The sequence below is a fragment of the Musca domestica genome, unplaced genomic scaffold (genome assembly GCF_030504385.1).
Source record: "Musca domestica strain aabys unplaced genomic scaffold, Musca_domestica.polishedcontigs.V.1.1 5, whole genome shotgun sequence".
NCBI classification, from domain to species: domain Eukaryota; kingdom Metazoa; phylum Arthropoda; class Insecta; order Diptera; family Muscidae; genus Musca; species Musca domestica.
In genome coordinates this window covers 25,238,354-25,256,831 of record NW_026712346.1, presented here as the reverse complement: position 1 = coordinate 25,256,831, position 18,478 = coordinate 25,238,354, and the positions used below count along the sequence as shown (strand labels likewise).

The window sequence follows — 18,478 nt, the reverse complement described above, 5'->3', positions numbered from 1 at the left end:
CGTAAAATAGTAATTATCTTTGACTATTCTTAAATCATTCTGCCCACAATTATGAGGTAGACAAAACTAAATACCAGGCAGCACGGTATTCTAAAGGTTGGAACTACAAACTCCAAATTACAACTTATTTAAATGGAAAATGTTGCTTAGCTCTTTACAGTACCAAAAATTGATTTAAAGTTTTTAACACTCAAATTAAAGCCTATCGTTGAAAAATAAAATCAGTCTATTCAAAATATAAAAAAAACCACGGTAGGCGAACATCTATTTTTGCCATAAATACTTATTTCTATTTAGAAATTACTATGGAGTTAGATCTGTGATGTATTATGCTTTAGTGTATTTTTAATAATAACAAGTAAGCAAAGGCTATAGCCGTGTGGGGCCGACCATGTGATACCCTACAACACTACAATACGTTAGAAGCCCCCTTTTGCTTTTAAAATTATGTCATGGGACACTGCCCAGATTTTACCCTTAGCATTTTGACTAGGGAAGTTTGCCTAATATTTACGCACTCCGTCGTGCTGTTAGTTGTTGTGGTCCATTTTACAGCTAAATATAATCTAATGGCCATCCAAAATGTTAGAATTCTTTCCTGTCCTTAACTTTCTTCTCAGGCGTGTCTATTGGCTTCAATTGTGTGATCAGGAAATTGTTTCTGTTTTTGGTTGATTTGAACCCCTAAATATTTTGCGATCATCTCCAAAAACCCCTCTGTATCTCCAAATTTAGACTTATCTATATGATTTGCTTGTCTACGATATTTGGCTACATTCGTCAACGAAATCAGCATAAAAAAGCCAGAAGATCGCCTTTTGTGTATGTCGGATATCGCCTGTAAGTAATGTTGGTATTTTTCACACAAGAGTAGTGGTCCATTCTACCCGCTGTCCTAAACTCTAACTTCATGCAAGATTTCGTGTCCTTTGGTTTCTATTTGTGACCTTTATAACGGCAAAATCAGGAATATTTTTAGTTGTTGGCCCATTTCAACGCCTAATATAATGTGGACATCTTTGAAAACAATAGGCCTAGCCCTTCCGAGCCTAACCCTACCCTTGTGAAAATTTTCGTGAGGATCGGACGATAATTGTAATCTGTATATAATAACCCCAACCTGTGTTGTAAGGTGAAAAAATATTACAAAATGTACACTCCAATATTATAAGTCAAATTGAAAAAATAGCATGCGATAAAAAATGTGAAAAAACTAAAAACATATGACAAAAAAACTACAAAATCTATATTAACATCATTATTGGCATCTTTTTATGCGATTATTTTGGATTTTATATTTTTTGTGCCAAGAAGGCATTCTGAATTGACAAAATTTGTCAAAATCGGTCCAGCCATTCTTGAGATATAAGCGTTCTAGCTAACATCCCCTTCATTTGTATATATACATTGTATATATATGCGATTCCGCCGGGATTAAAGACATGGAAAATGTGAATTTTATTTAACACAAATATTATGGTCTATTAATACGAACCGATGACCATCAAAATTGGAAGGATTCTGCCCAGACCTAAGCGCTTTCTCCATGCTAACTTCCGCGTCGATTGGTCTATAATTGCGACCTGTAGAGCAACTGCAAAATCAGGATTTTTTTTAAAATAATATCCGATTATCTCTAAAAGCAATAGGCTTCTATTCTGGCTCGAACCTCCATTTTAAACAGTGGTCTAGAATACTGGGTGAGATGAAAAAATTGCAACCAATTTCAGACTGCTGCCATTTCTAAGCCACTCGTCCGACAGCTGTTAAAATTATTCCAGTGACAACTCATTATATTGCCGAATTTGGCTTTTTCGATGAGAAAACATTCGTTGTCCAGCAGTTTGTAAACAGAAAAAATTATCGTGTTTACTTGCCAAAGAGGTCAGCTGAAAATGTGCATCTTCGGTTGGCCACCAGAACTCAAGCGCCGGCCATGGTGATGGTGTGGGCCGCAATAACAGCTGATGGTAGCTCTTCGCTCGTATTAATAGACTGTGACATCAGAATAAATGTCGAATATTATCGGGCAAATATTCTGGAGGGTGTATGAAAGCCTTGGGCACGCAAACATTTTGGCCGCAGACCTTGGACATTCCAACAGGACTCAGAACATTTCAGTGCACAATGGCCACCAAAATCTTCGGATACCAATCCGTTGGACTATTGTGTCTGGAGTATTTAGGAAAGCAAGGTTGGCACTAAGTGTCGATCACATCAAGCAAGTCCTTCGCCGGGAATGCCCCAAAATACCGCAGAGCAACATTCGGGCAGCGTGTGACGGTTTCATTGGCCGTTTGAAGGCCATAATTCGTGCCAAAGGCGACCAATTCGAACAAATCTAAACTTATTCTAAAATTTAATGCTATTTCCGACATTGTTTGCCTTCATTCAATAAAATTTAAAAAAAAAATTAAAAATTATGGAGTTTGACTTTGTTGCAGTTTTTTATTACAGGGTGAGCTGTATATTCTGTTAGACAAAAATCCTAAAATCATATTTGCTCATGATATTAAGTAGATAGTTGCATTATTTTTTTAAAGTTAATGCTTACATTATAGATATTTGTCGGGCTATCCTCTTTTATTAGGATTTATTTGACGATTTACGGCATTGAACTATAAGCACTGTAAACAGCGCATCCGACTTTGGAGTGTACTGCATACAGTGAAACATTCCGTTCGTAAGTAGATTCCACACCGGATATAAAATAAATCCGGTACTACCCCATGCATGGTCACAGACGGCGAGAGTATACGAATTTTAATAGAGAATGATTTTGCTCCTCTTTAAGCTGGTAGCCTGTGAAATAAACAATAGCAGTTTATACCAACGTTCAACAAAAATCATATTATGCTAGGCCAAAAAATCAGTATTTCTTCTATTTGCTGGCATTGCTTTTGGAAACAATTAAATGTTGCCCTAAATCGTATGGATACACACAACGTATAAAAATTCCCACATGGAAATACTCCGGCCATAAAGGTAACTTTAATTGTAATCACCCACAAAAATTCACGGTCACTCGCACAAACTGTTTTTTTTTGTTTTGATTGAGTAAAGTAATTTATGTCATACAACTAAAAGTTTTGTTGTAGCGTGTGTAAATGATTGCCTAGGCACTTGTCAATGTTATCAGTATATTTGAACAAAAAATCATGAGTTTGATTAAATAATTAATGTCTGTCAGTGTGATTGAAATGTAGGGAAAAGATTACGTATGTATGCATACACATACACATGTAGTTGACATCGAAAAATAATTCATAAATGAAACTACAATAAAGTAACGCACCTTAATATTGACATTTTTCGTTTTAGTATTTGATTAATTTTGATAGAAAAGAAAGCTTGGAATTAAGGTGAGAATACATAAAACGCATTTTTTTGGCCTGGCTTTTTCGTAGAAGAACAAAAGAGTTGTAGGTTGACCTAGGTCGAATTTTGCTAAGCTCCTTTGTTCTTTTCAGATGAAGCCAGCCGATTACTTAAGTCAGTCAAAAAAACGTTTTATGTATTCTCACCTTTATATTTTGCATATCAACTTGTTCTTATATTAATGTACATATAATAGATTTCGGAAGTGTCTTTATAAAACAAAAACAAGAAATAATTTTAACCTCTAAACATCGGAAAATGTTAACCTTCATAAAGTTCTGCCAATTAAAAACCATTGTTAGACGGACGTGGCTATAAAGACCTACAGCTGCTCATATTTTTAATGGGTTTTAACTTATAAAAACTTAAACAATTTATTAAATTGGGAAATATCTCAAAAAATATTGAAAATTCAATTAAAGAAAAAATATTGATTTCACATAAAATCTCGATTAAATAACCCACCATACGCAATACAAAAAAAAATCTTGTCGTCACACCACCCATACATGAAATGAAAAACTGTCGTAATAACTCCCAATAAAGCTTGCCAAGGTGGAAAATTTCAAATTGCTTTACAGCGCGCTAAATTGTTAGTGCACACAAAAACAAATTATGTAAATAACAATTTGCGGCGGTGCACAAAAACGTCAAAACTGCATTCCAAGAAAGGCTCTCAATCATCATCGTGGTGTATTGTGTATTGAATGATAATTTTTGGAAAGATATGTTGTTGCTCTGCGGCCAGTCTAACCGTAACTCTAACCAAAAGTCGAAGAAAACCGCAAGACAAAAATGTAGCAATGATGAAAAAAAAACGCACATGACTAGGAATAAACGATAATAAACAACTTGAAAATCCGTTTGACAATCATGAGAAATCATTAAAAGCCATTTACCGATCAAATACCTCATTTCGAATGACAAACAGCCACCAAACAAAAACACATGGCTTTGGCATACATAGGCATTGTTGCTGTTGTTGTTGCCGCTGTTCACTGAAAGCTTTGAATGCAATCAAGATGAAATGCTATGTACGTTGACGTGATTCGGTATGATCATAACCCAGCAAACTCTTTTATGTGCGCGTATTTAAGAGAAAAAAAAAAAATAAATCATTGCTTAATAATTATTTTTGTTATAAGAATCTAAAAATCAGTCAATGAAGCAGTCATGTCGTAGGGAAGGTACAGTTCCTGAAAAAATAATAGCACTGATGATTTCCTTTATTCTCCTTTTTAAATTCTTTTATTATTATGACACTCTTCTACAACTATGTGCTAATATCACACTTTCTTCGTTGTCTCTTTGTTGCACTTGATGTTGTTGTGTTATGCAAACAGTCTAGAAATGCAAAAAATGTAACGGGAAATAAAATAGCACCAATCATCAAGTTTTGTTTTAAAAAGTGATGTCAATTTATCTTTGCTTTTAGTAATAATCAATAAAGCGGTTTTAAAACATTACTTATGTCATTATTGCTAATTAAAAAACAATTTAAAACAATTGAAATAAGTCGTGGAATACAAAGAAAAACAAAATATTAATTTTCTCTTAAATGTTCTCTTTTTCGTCTAGCACACTGTTTTGAGCACTGCTGTTTTAAACATACGTTTTGTAAAGAAACTATTTAGGGAGACTAATAAATGGGATTAAAAACTAAGATTTTTAATAAAATAATATTTTTGGGAAAAAGCTTATCATTATCAATATTATCAAAATATCATCAAAATATGTATGAACTTGGGAGGCCATGGAACAATTACAGAAGGTAGAACAAAGCTATAGCTTTAGGTTTATGAATAAATACACATACAAACAAAGAAATGCACGTAAAGAATAGAATCCATAATTGGTAAAAGAAATATCTGTTACATTTCCTCTGAGTGAATAGCATTCCATAGAAATTACGGGAATAAAACATATATATGGGAGCTATAGCTCTTCGGTCGGATGTGCCAAAAGGCAGGCCATTTGGACTAATATTGGCCATTTCGTGCTCAATTAAACCGAAATCGGTTGAAGATATATATATTTTCATCTCAATCGGGTAATAAATGCATTTCGTTCACGGACGGATCGACTCAGAAAGTGATTCTATGAATATCTTCAAAAGTACATGGGTCTATCTCGCTTCTTTCTCCATGTTACAAACAAATGCACAAAGGCATAATACCCTTACCACTATGTGAGCAGGGTATAAAAATGGACCAATCGTTCTGCATCTTGTAAACTGGAAGCCCAAATATTTTTGAAAATCTAAAAAGTTAAAGAATTACAATTCATACAAATATCGATTTAGCAAATGGATCCAAGAATCAGAAGATATCTAATAATCGAAACTACTTTATTGTTAAAGTACAGTTTTCTTTACCACAGCCACTGGCCCAATACCCAAAACTAAAGTGTCGGAAAAATCGAAAAATCCTACATCTAAAAATATTTTTACCTATAGCTTTAAATATCTTGAAAACAACTATCATTTTTTCAACTAGTGCTTATTTCGTGAATGGTTACACTTCGCATCTATTTTGAAAGGTTATTAGTTTTATCCTTCCGCTGAACGATATGATTGTGTTCGCTGGAACAACAACTCTGCTTTAAAAATCATATCAATGTTGCAGAATGTTTGCGAAAATTGCGTACAGATGAAAAAAAAAGAAGAGGAGAATAAGTAAGTAAATAAATAAGTAAAGACGTGGACCTGCAAAATCTATTTTCTGTCTTAGGCTGTAGTATCTATTACGGACTTCAAATACCAAATTTGAAACTATTCCGGTGAATAATGTCGCTGAAATCATCAAAATACCGAATATCGGTAGGTACCGTTATGTGGGGGATATACCAATACGTGGACCTACAAAAGTCCTGCACACATAACATACATGTGAGCAAAATTTTATCAATATACTTCAATTCGTTCGGAAGCTAGAGTGATTTCCACAGACGGATAGACGGACAGATGGACGGACATCGCTAAATCAACATAGAATTTTTTGCTGATCAAGAATATATATACCTTGTGGGGTCTAAAATGTGTATTTAGAGTTGTTACAAACGGAATAACAAACTTAATATACCCTCCATACTATGGTGGAGGGTATAAAAATTTAAGAATTTAAAAATCGTATTTATTGTACTACTTTAATGAGTTAAAAAGGCAGCATCGTCAGCCGAAATATATATGGGAGTTATATCCATATATCAACAGATTTCAAAAATATTTGCCACAAAAAATGTTTTTTGTCATAGAAGTTATTTTTTAAAATAACTTCTGGGGAGAATATCCCAGACAAGAAACAAGGGAACTGATGAGGATTGGTGGCTCTTTCCGAAACCTAGGTATTCCCTGCCTTACCCCCTGGTAAACATTACCATCGTTCTCCACTCATAAACAAACATTGTTTTTATAAAAACAACAATAATGGGATTTTGCCTGACGATTTTGCAACAACAAAATACTATGGTATCCCAAACAAGCAAGCCAAACACTGTTCTATTAATAGACACAGGCACGTCGACGAAGGGGTTTTTGTTGTAACAGACAAAACAAACTTACATGGTTATGTTACTTCGTTCAGGTTGAACGAAAGCATAACAAGTGGAGAAAGATGTAAATGTTTATAAGTGCGGTTGTAAGATTTAGAAGATTTTCCAAAAGAATTTTAGTTTTATGTAATTCTTTTGTTCCTCTTCTATTGAGCTTACGATCTCGTCACTTGGGTAAAAAAATGTTTTTTGTCATAGAAGTTATTTTTTAAAATAACTTCTGGGGAGAATATCCCAGACAAGAAACAAGGGAACTGATGAGGATTGGTGGCTCTTTCCGAAACCTAGGTATTCCCTGCCTTACCCCCTGGTAAACATTACCATCGTTCTCCACTCATAAACAAACGTTGGTTTTTATAAAAACAACAATAATGGGATTTTGCCTGACGATTTTGCAACAACAAAATACTATGGTATCCCAAACAAGCAAGCCAAACACTGTTCCAAAAAAAAAAAAATAAATAAATAAATAAATAAATAAAATAAAATAAATAACCTTATAGCTGTTGATAATGATTGCAAATATTTTAACTAATTTCAATAAAACATTGCTAAAATGCTCACTGGGTTATGCCAATTATAACTGATGCAAAATATTAAATTCACTCAAATTTGTAAAAAAAAACATATTCATCTTTGTTTATTTGAATGTATTAGACCTTAACGGCTAAATGGTCTGTGGTCCGCCAGCCTAAACCTAAAATCAGCTGTGCGTGTATGAAGCGTTTGTAGCAATTGTTTACGCTTGATCTATGTTAAACCACTGAGCTTGATTTACTATTGTCACGAGCATTGTTTACTTTTTCTATGTTGTCATTTTACATGACAAAAAAATAATAATTTACAAGTAAGCACAATAACTATAACAATGACAAATACAGTCATAACTAATTGTTTGTTTGCCATAATTACAACTCAATGAAGAAGAAAGAAAACATTTAAATCAGCTCTTTTTCTAAATACCCTATACTACGCGCTGTGGATAAGGGTATTTGAATTTTAGCAGTGAAGTTTTATGAGAAATGACATATCCAACAATATTGATGTCAAAATTTGCGATTTAGTTCAAGAAATTTATGTCGAATTTCACACGTTTACTCTGTCATTTAGACCATCCCATTTTACATCGGATAAGTTTTACATATTATGCAGTCCACATTAACCTCTGACAGATTGGGGTGGCGTAGTCGACACAGCAAATGCTCGATTTTCCGCTATTTTTTTCTAAGATAATGCCATTTATACCCGGATGACATAAATGTCAATCAAATCAAACATGACGATAGAAAGTTGAAAACACTCAATGTTAATTACGGATTAATAATTATTACCGATTATTAATTATAGGAAACTAAAAATTAGCTTTTAACAAAATTCGCTTGTACCAGAATGTAAAGTATACGTAAATTGTTGATCAGGCATAAATCAAAAACTAATCTGTCGCAGGGAATTTCTGTTGTCCACATCTCAACCACACGTACTTTATTATAATTTCTAAAATTTCCTAACAATGCTAACATTTTTATTCAAAAATTTGACATTCGTGTGCAAATTAATTTCTCTGTTCTGGTATGTAATTCGCATGTGCTTTATCAATATAGCTTTGAAGTAAATACTTTGCTTTCGAAATATAACTGATGTGTTGTTTAACCCTACAAAAAATCCATTACCAAACAATGGGTTTATTACGTACTTTTTAAACAACAAACAAAGTATGAGGTAAATACTTAGTAAACTGCCACCAAGAGCCAATATGTTAAAAAGGATTTGAACCCTAGAGTCGAATTTTGTTTACTTTGAGGTTTAACAGACGGTCTTTTGATAAGTAGTCCAACACTCTACGATCTCTGCCACCGTTATGAAATGGCCTATTGTTTAACGACCTGTTTGTGCGTTGCACGGTTGTTCAAAGATCGGTTTCCCTTGACAAACACAGAATTGTTTGTCGGCACTGATTATTACGGCATACGATTATACAGGATTCGATAGTAGACATACTGAACCAAAGAAATGCAAAAAAAATGGTCAGAATATTGTAAGGTGTGGGCGTGACGTGCCTCTTAAACCAAAAACTTCAAATCTACCAATAACAAATGCAAGAAGTTGTTTGTTCACGCTTTTCTCAAAATGTTTTAATTTAAGAGAAAATCGCAAAAAATGAATAAATAGTTCACAACATTGAGTTCCTAATACAATTCTTTTCATACCAATACGGAAACATTTGTTCTTTCCAAAAGCTGTAATATGAATATACATTTCAACAGAATTTGAAATTATTATATGTTTGATTGGGCTAAAAATTCTGTAACACCTCGAAATATAAATGGATCTTCCTATCTCGCCGAGCTGAGTCGATCTAGCTACGTCTGTCCATGTTAATTTGTAATCACTCTACAGGTCGCAATTATGCCCCGATCTTCACGAAATTTGAAATGGAGCTGGGGCTAGGGCCAGAATAGAAACCTATTGCATTTGGAGATGATCGCATAATATTTAGGGGTTAAAATGGACCAACAAAATTTGCTGATTTTGCAGTTGCTCTGCAGGTCGCAATTATAGACCAATCGAAGCGGAAGTCAGCATGGGGATAGAGCTTAGGGCTGGGAAGAAGCCTTCCAATTTTGATGGTCATCGAGTAATATTTAGTGGGTGAAATAGACCATAATATTTGTGTAGATGCCGATAGTAGATATATCGGATATATATATAAATATAAACAATATGTATATACAAAGGAAAGGAAGTGATATCTCAATACTTATATCTCAAGAATGGCTGGACCGATTTTGACAAGTTTTGTCAATTCAGTGAAATTTTTTTTTATTTTTTCATATTTTTTATCGCATGCGATTTTTTCAATTTGACTTACAACACAGGTTGGGGTTATATACAGATATCAACTATCGTCCGATCCTTACGAATATTTTTACAAGGTTAGGGTTGGACTCAGAATGGCTAAGCCTATTGTTTTCAAAGATGTCCGCAATGTAATTAAGGGTTGAAATGAACCAACAACTAAAAATGTTCCTGATTTTGCAGCCGTTATAAAGGTCACAAATAGAAACCAAATGATACGAAATTTAGCATGAATTTAGAGTTTAGGACAGCGGGTAGGATGGACCACTACTTTTGTGTGTGAAAAAAAGTACCAGCATTACTTAGAGGGGATATCCGAAATACAAAAAATGCGAACTTCTGGCCAAACAAACATCGTAGACAAGCAAATCATATAGATGAGTCTAAATTTGGAGATACAGTGGGGCCTCTTACTTGTGGAGATGATCGCAAAATATTTGGCGGTTCAAATGAAGCCAATCGACACGCCTGAGAAGAGAGTTAAGGACAGGGAAAAACTCTAGCATTTTGGATGACCATTGGATTATACTTAGCTGTAAAATGGACCACCACAACTAACAGCACGACGGAGTGCGTAAATGTGCCTGGCCAAAATGCTAAGGGTAATATCTGGGCAGTGCTCCATGACATAATTTCAAAAGCGAAATCTTCCAAATGGATTTGGAGATAAGGGGGCTAACTTGGGGATAAGGGGGCTTCTATTGTAGTGTTTTAGGGTATCACATGGTCGGCCCGCACGATTATAGCCTTTGCTTACTTGTTTGAAATTATTTTGTTTATTATTCAAAACAATACATACGTAAAAAATTTATTCAGGTAATTGCTATGCACTACCTTGTCTTCCAAGGTTTTACATATTATTCAAGACAAAAAAACAAGGGAACTGATGAGGATTGGTGCATTTTTCCGAAACCTATTCCCTGCCTTACACCCAAACGTTGTTTTTATAAAAACATCAACAAAGGGATTAAGCCTAACTATTTTGCAACAACAAAATGTTATTCAAGTTATTAAATAAATAAATAATTAAATAAATAAATAAATAGAAGGAAAATATTTACCTTTTACACCAAAAAGTTCTTAAAATCTTTCATGTTAGAAGGACATTAGTAAAACCATTTCACACATCCAAACCCCAGAAATCTACAGTGATTTCAATATGAAATTTCAGAATTTTAGCGCTATCGCAATACACATTTTCACGGTTTCACCAAATTCAGTACAAATTAGTACCTTTCAAACATTTATGGCACACATTTCCAAAACCACCTCAATATTCTAACCACATACACCAAGGGCGACTTCCTTATCAAATTTCTGGATTTCAGCTCTATTTCTTCACCCAATACCAAATTTAGTACTTATCGTACAATTGTAGTAAACATTTTCAAAACCAACTGCATATCTCAATTCCAATTGTTAAATTGGAGGATTCCAGCCCTCTCTCTTCACCCAATACAAAATTTAGTATTTTTATACCCTCCACCTTGGAAAGGAGGATATATTAACTTTGTCATTCCGTTGTCACATCCTTAAATATTCGTCGTAGACCCCATAAAGTATATATATTCATAATCAGCATAAAATTCTAAGTCGATTTAACGATGTCCGTCTGTCTGTCTGTCCGTCTGTTGAAATCACGATACAGCCCACATTATTTGACGTAGACCGCCAAAATTTAGCAGAGCAATTTGTATTGTGTCTACGATGGTTGGTATTGAACGGTCCACGTTCTGGTATAGTCCCCATATAACGGTACCTCCCGATATTCGGTATTTTGGTGATTTATGCCACATTTTTTATGCCACAATTTTGATTTGTTTGAAAATTGGTATTTGTAGGTCATAACGGGTCCCTGCACGTGTGGCAAAACATGACATGTATCCAGGTCCACATTTTGGTATAGCCCCCATATAAAGGTACCTCCCGATATTCGGTATTTTGATTATTTTTGCCACATTTTTTCACGGATTTGTCTAAAAATTGGTATTTGTTGGTCATAATGGGTTCCAGCTCCGGTGGCGAAACATTGCATGTATGTAAAGCTTATCACACGCCTATGCATCAAGATTCCAATTTCAAGATTGTAGCTTCAACCGTTTCGTCTGGATGATGATTCCAGGTCAGTCAGTTATTTCACTACTGTTTTGTAAACACTAGGGTCCTAATTTGCGTCCAAGCTTATTACTCTTCTTTTTTTCACTCAATTTTTACGTTTTTTAGGTATGCGGGAGACTTATATTCTAAATTCTTGTTGCAATCAGACCAGTACATAAAAACAAAGAAAAAATCGCCTTTTTAAGCTACAGGTGTCCACCAGTGTTTCCAAACCTTGTAAAATTACTAAAAACAGACCTACAACAACGTTCAACAACGCTAATCGTATTATTCCGTTTTAAGAAAGCGACACAACATGAAATTCAGAGACCCATGTCGGTTTTTATAAGTTTCTAAAAAGCGTTGCAACTCGGAACGACTCAAGTCAGTGTATATAAGTTAGTAGTGTTTACAGGAAACGAACTATTTTATTATTATTCCAAATTTAGTGGACTTTAGCTTTAAGGGAAGAATATGCAACCATGTTTCGTATTAGCAGAAAGAGGTCTGAGAGTGTCCGCTTTCATCCAAGATGCACTTTTGTACCCTCCAGTTCCGACGGTTCAACGCTTTTTGAATTAACAGAAATTAACGAGTAAAAATGTATATGCTTCTCCTATCTTTTTAACTGTCGAAAATATAGGAAGTTCGGTAAAATTCCGAGTTCTTACGCTATAAGCTTATAATGAGTAATATCTATTGACAATATAGAAAGAATTATAAATGAAAATAACGAAACATTCGGAATATCTTGTTGAGAATATCCTACATATTTCATGTTTTTAATGTGTTCTACTCCTCATAACTACTTTATTAATAAAACTATTGGCCGGATCTACAAGGCATCAATAGCAATACATGCATTAAATGTATACTATTCTCCCACTGTGCAATTATTTCTACATGATTTCGGTAATAACATTAAATTATAACTTTCATGTTTGTCATGTTTTATTTTTCAATTAATTATTACAAGTCTCTATACCTGAGATGTATCTCTCCTGCATGACCTTTAGATACTGAAGATATTTCTCCATCTTTTGTTCGTGTTAACCATAAACAAGTTTGTTTTTGTCTTCCGCTCACGAGTCATTCAATCGGGAGGGGCGTGATTATTATTATTATTTTTTTTTTTTTTTGTTAAAATGTCAAATATTCAACATTTTACATCGTAAATATTCCATTGATGTCGTTTGTTTTGTTCCATCTTTCTCACTGTCAACGGATCAGTGCATGTGATTGTAATTAGCAAAATTTATCTATATTAACGATCAATTGTGGTGATTCATCGAAAAAATGTTGTGATTGGAAAGATATCACGATTTTTATTTTCAATTTATTCGAAAATGGGCGTTAGAGTTTGCTAGGGGAACATTTATTATGACTTGTTATCTAATTAGTAAATGGAATATTAACAATTGACTGAGGAAAGACAAGAGTGGAAATTTATTAATTTTTGTTTATATTGATGATTGTTTTATGTTTATACTAGCTGGCCCGGTCCGCGTTGCAGGCCCGTAGTTTTTGTCTGTTATGCATATTTGTCAAAACATAATTATTCAAAGATATGAATGTTATAAATGTTCACGTACAGGTCGATTAGTTTTTAATTTTTAGTCAAATGAGCAGTAATTTGGAATTTACTGTACTTTGTACACCTCATAATTGAGGGCTAATTGATTTAATAATAGCCAAAGTTAATTACTTTTTTAAACCCATTAGCACCTCAGATTATGCATTAGAGTCCTCATAAGTCCCTCTTACCATGTCGGTCTGTTAGTCCGCCAAAAGATGGACTTGAGAGGGTACTATTACATGGAGAAAATTCTAAAATTTGTAGATATGTTGAAATTTTTGTGTAAGATTTTCACCCCCAAATACACATTTTTAGCCAAATCCTTTGAAATATGGTAAAATGCGAAACATCGACCTACATTGAAAACTTTCTTCACCCCTTATAAACCAAGATGACAAATAGAGGCCAAATCGAAAATGTAGCAGAACAACATAGCATGTCAAACTGAAAAAAAAAAATCACGTGATTTAAATAAGTAAAAATACTTTTATCCACCTCATAATTGAGGTCAGACTGATTTCAGAATAGTCAAATATAATTACTATTTTACACCCAAAATTGGAGACCCCATAAAGTCCATATTTTTCATCATAGTATAATTCAATGACGATTCAACAAATATTCGGTTCCGTGCTATTTTTTTATATTTGTAATTTGTTCATGTTTTCACAATTTATTTCATATAGATGTATATCCCAAATCTACGTTCCCAACCAATATTCTCTTGGGGGTTACAAATTCAATAGAATACAAATTTTTCTTTTCAGACCACACATTAGATGTGAAAGTGGACTTGGGGATACTCCAATGTGGGGACTTTACATGAATAAATTTCTATGTGACAATTATCTGTACGATGGTTCCTTACCCCAGGGTAGCATAAATACAATTTTTTAGTGGTCAAGAATATGGGCCCTACTCCGCGAACCGGTTCTCTACCCCCTTAGAAACAAAGATGCCAAATAAGGGCCAAAAATAGAAGAAAGTGGCGAAGACTCCAAAAATGGCTTAAATCATACGATGGTTATTTATGATCGATGTCATGACCTGCAAATGCGATTTAAGGTATCTTAAATGTTCAGGAAGAATTTTTTGAAGGATAGAAATCCTTTTCTTACTAAAAGTCAAATTCGCTCTACTATTTTGCAACCTTTATATTTGGAATTTTACTGATTGTACTCCCAAAAAATTTTGCATTTTGAGCTCTCATTGGACGGATTATCGTCACATGAAGGAAGTAGGGCCACGCTTTGAAATAAGCCCCATTAGTCTTTTTCGGTCATTTTTGTTTGTTTAAATGTCTGAGAATTTTCCAGCTGAAGCACGATGTAGGCCCTGGAGTTGAAAGGTCAGATGTCAGTTACCATTGTATTTCGCACTTATTTCATTTTTTTTGGTGAAAAATTGTATATAGAGAAAAATTATTCTTTATTTTGTTCACAAAAAATCCACTGAATTCAATATGATATTACAAATTGAAAAAAATTTACAAAAGAAGAATAACAAATTGAAAAAATCTTCAACTTGTTCGCTGATTTTTTACAGCAACTGTTTAAAGATCCTTACAAAGTTTGTCAATAGAATGTACTTTTATTTTAAAATTCAATTCCATTGGCAATTTTTTTCGATATTTTCCCATTTTGAGATCTCTTTTTTCGTGATTTTTTAACGATTTTAAAAAAGTAATTATCTTTTAACTTTGGTGTGACCGCATTAAATTATTTCGGTATCATCTATTCCGTTTCGCCACCACATAATTCGGTACTACACTTCCATGTAACCCGCCATCAATTTCAGTTCTCAAGAAATCAAGTCAATTAAATAAATTGGTATTAATATTCGAATTCAAAAATAAAATATAAAAAACACTACAAATGTACATTAGAAAAAGTAAGTCAAAATGGAAAAAAATAATGCAAAATAAAACATTACTATTGTACATTTCAAAAGTCAAAATGAAAATGTTAACATATCACATTTTTACGCGATTTTTTTGGATATTATCCTTTTCGGATAAGAGACAATTCCGAATTTGTATGAATCATTAAAATCAGTTCAGCGGTTCTTAAGTTATAAGCGTAGTAACTAACACAACTTTCATTTATATATATAGATATAACCGGTTTTTGAAGATCGATCTTACATCTACCTTTTTAAAAACAAAAATCGAATTATCTCGATCTGAGTGTTGTTATAAGTATTTATTTACACATAATAAATTTATTAAAATTTGGTACACTTACCAATGAACGTTTAATTTATTTTTCGAAAATTTCATTGCGGTTCTTAAAAATAGACGGTTTATAAATTTTGTTATTCCGTTTGCAACACCTCGCAATACTGTTCTGAAACTCCATGAAGTTTGTACCATTTTGATGAAAAAGAAATATAAGTCGCGTTTCTGTTTTTTATTAAAATAAAATTAGATCAAATTGTAATGCGCTGCTCTTTGTTGGCGTAGATTATTGGCGGGTGAGACATTTTTCAGTGATAGTGCTAATTTTGCATTAGCACATTAAATCAAGTTCCATCCACCACATTTTCCAACGCAAGTGGTCGTAATTTGTCATTTTAGTATATTAGATCGGATTTTTTTAATATTCGGATTAAGATTCCTTGGAAACCGTTAATTTTAAGAAATCAGTGTCTTCGGCAATATGACAGATAACAATACGAGTATTTATAGTATTTAACGGATATTTTTTAAAGCATAATAAATCACACATTTGACTTATGTAAGCGGCACAGTTTTTACTACCATAGTAATTTCTAAATAGAAATAAATATTCATGGCAAAAATTATAATAGATGTTTACGGTCGGGTTTAGATATTTTGAATAGCCTGATCGTATTTTCAGCCAAAGACTTTAATTTGAGTGATATGATATAGAACATCTATAACAGCCCCATGTGAAAACTGACCTCAATTTTTGGTATAGTAAAGAGCTTACAAACATTTTGAAAGTAGCTGTAATTTGGAATTTGTATTTCCGACATTTAGAATACCGTGTTGCGTGGTATTTAGTTTTGTCCACCTCATAATTAGTAGTAGAATGATTAGTATCAAAAATATGGTTAAAATGTAAAATATACTTGAAATCGAGGTTATGACCCATATCATGACCTGCAAGAACTATTTAAGGTATCTTGAAAGCTTAGGAAGAATTTATAGAAGGATATAAATAAAATTTCTTACTAAATAACCAATTCGCTCTACTATTTTTGCACCCTTTATATTCGGTATTTCCCTGATTGTTGTCCCAATGAATTTTTTTTAATCACATTTTTATTGGCGTATTTTCACGCAATTTTTTGTTACCGATATATCATTCCGAAATTGTATGAATTGTCAAATTTCGTCAACCCGTTCTTGAGTTATAAGCGTAGTAACTAACATAACTATATTTTAAAATGTGAAAATAATTCTTTATTTTGTTCCCAAGAAAACGGTTGAATTCAATATGATCCCTATGGTCCTTACGAAGTTTAATTGAGGATACGATTATTACGAGGAAGTATGTTGCTACCCCGAATTCACTAATTGCAAAAGAAATGCCAATCAGCTGCATAAGATTGTAGTTTCCTGCACTGAAGGACAAACACTTCGTGTATGCGGACTACATTTGGCATGTTCCTGTTTTTTTTTTGATAAGTGTGAAATGAACAAAGATGTTTTTAATCAATAACTTAAACGAGGGGTTACCTTTTTATAATGGCTTTACCAAAACGCGAACCCATATCGGTAATTTTTTGCTAGTAGTGAAAATACTAAAGTTTGATATAAGTAAATATAATACATATATTACTAAAACATCAACAATATTTGAAATGGGGCTTTACCCTATACAAAAGTGAACCGAAATATATCAAAGTTGCTAAATATATCTTCAAATATTACGGTCGCCTTGTACACGGTCAAGTCCATATAAAAGCCTTAAAAAGTTTGGCTTACGAACCGAGTGCTATCAAAACCTCTTGGAATTGTCCACAACTCAGACTGGCTATTGGACATAGAAAATTTCATAAGAACATTTGCACCGAATTCGGAAAAAGCACTCAATTTGCCAAAAAAAAAATACGTTGATATTCAATATAAAATATTTTTTCCTTTGACAATGTCCAAAAAAGAAATTAAGTGTTAAGGGAGATTTTGATTTATAATGGAAACATATTAAAATAGTAACAAAAAACGTGAAATTGTAAAATATAAATTTCGAATGTAATTTTATATGGTTATTGTCAAAAGCAAAATTTTATGTTACTTTCATACACCTAACGGGAAGTAGGTCGAAAAAATAATTCAAAAAAATTAGGAAATACGTTTGCGTTTTTTAGCAAAGTTGAAAAAAAAATATTTTCTTGCTATAAATGGAAATTTAGATTTCGTTCCTTCGGTACCCTTGGTAAACACATTTAAATGTTTTTCTATCATATTTCCTATATATGTAACCATTTATATATTCTTACAATTTACTATATGATTATTCCATACACATAAGAACACTTAACTAATTTATGCACCTTTATATTTCTTTTCTTTTCAGAATTACAAAAACTGAACAATTCAAATGGTGTTGTACTAATACTTCGTTAATATGTTGTACCAAGTCGGGTTTTCTACGAATTTCATTGCTAAACATCCACACATTTTTAATTGAGATAATTATGTCTATACTGAATATTGTCTTATAACAAGCATTTCGAATTAATCGGTCGGTTTTAGTTTAAGCGATAAATGATATTTTAATCAAAATTACTTATTTTCCCTAACCGATTGCAACCATTTTTTTGTAAATTAGCAAATAATTGTTTATAATATTGTATTAAAATAAACGAAAAAGTTGTACATTAGAATGTGGCCGACCATGTCATACCTCACACCCATGATACTATAATGAAATGTAGTACTTCAACGTTTGACTTCTTTACTGTGGTACCCCACTTGTTAAAATGGTTGTGTAAATGGCTCAATAAGAAAGGTTGCTCAACTTCTAAAAAACTAGAAAAACGCAACTCTATGCT

At 33.0% G+C, this 18,478-nt stretch overlaps 1 protein-coding gene across 9 annotated transcripts in view; it reads left to right on the top strand.

Annotated features, from left to right (window-relative positions):
- The window catches only part of LOC101888381 (uncharacterized), a 77,900-nt gene that overhangs the window by 13,962 nt on the left and 45,460 nt on the right, over window positions 1-18,478 (top strand). Inside the window, exon 2 of one of the 9 annotated variants that reach the window (XM_059128389.1) lies at window positions 18,001-18,027. The exons of 7 other annotated variants lie outside the window; for them this stretch is intronic. The gene's annotated coding sequence lies outside the window, so the exon portion shown is untranslated. One more of the 9 variants, XM_011296343.3, reaches the window with a different exon arrangement.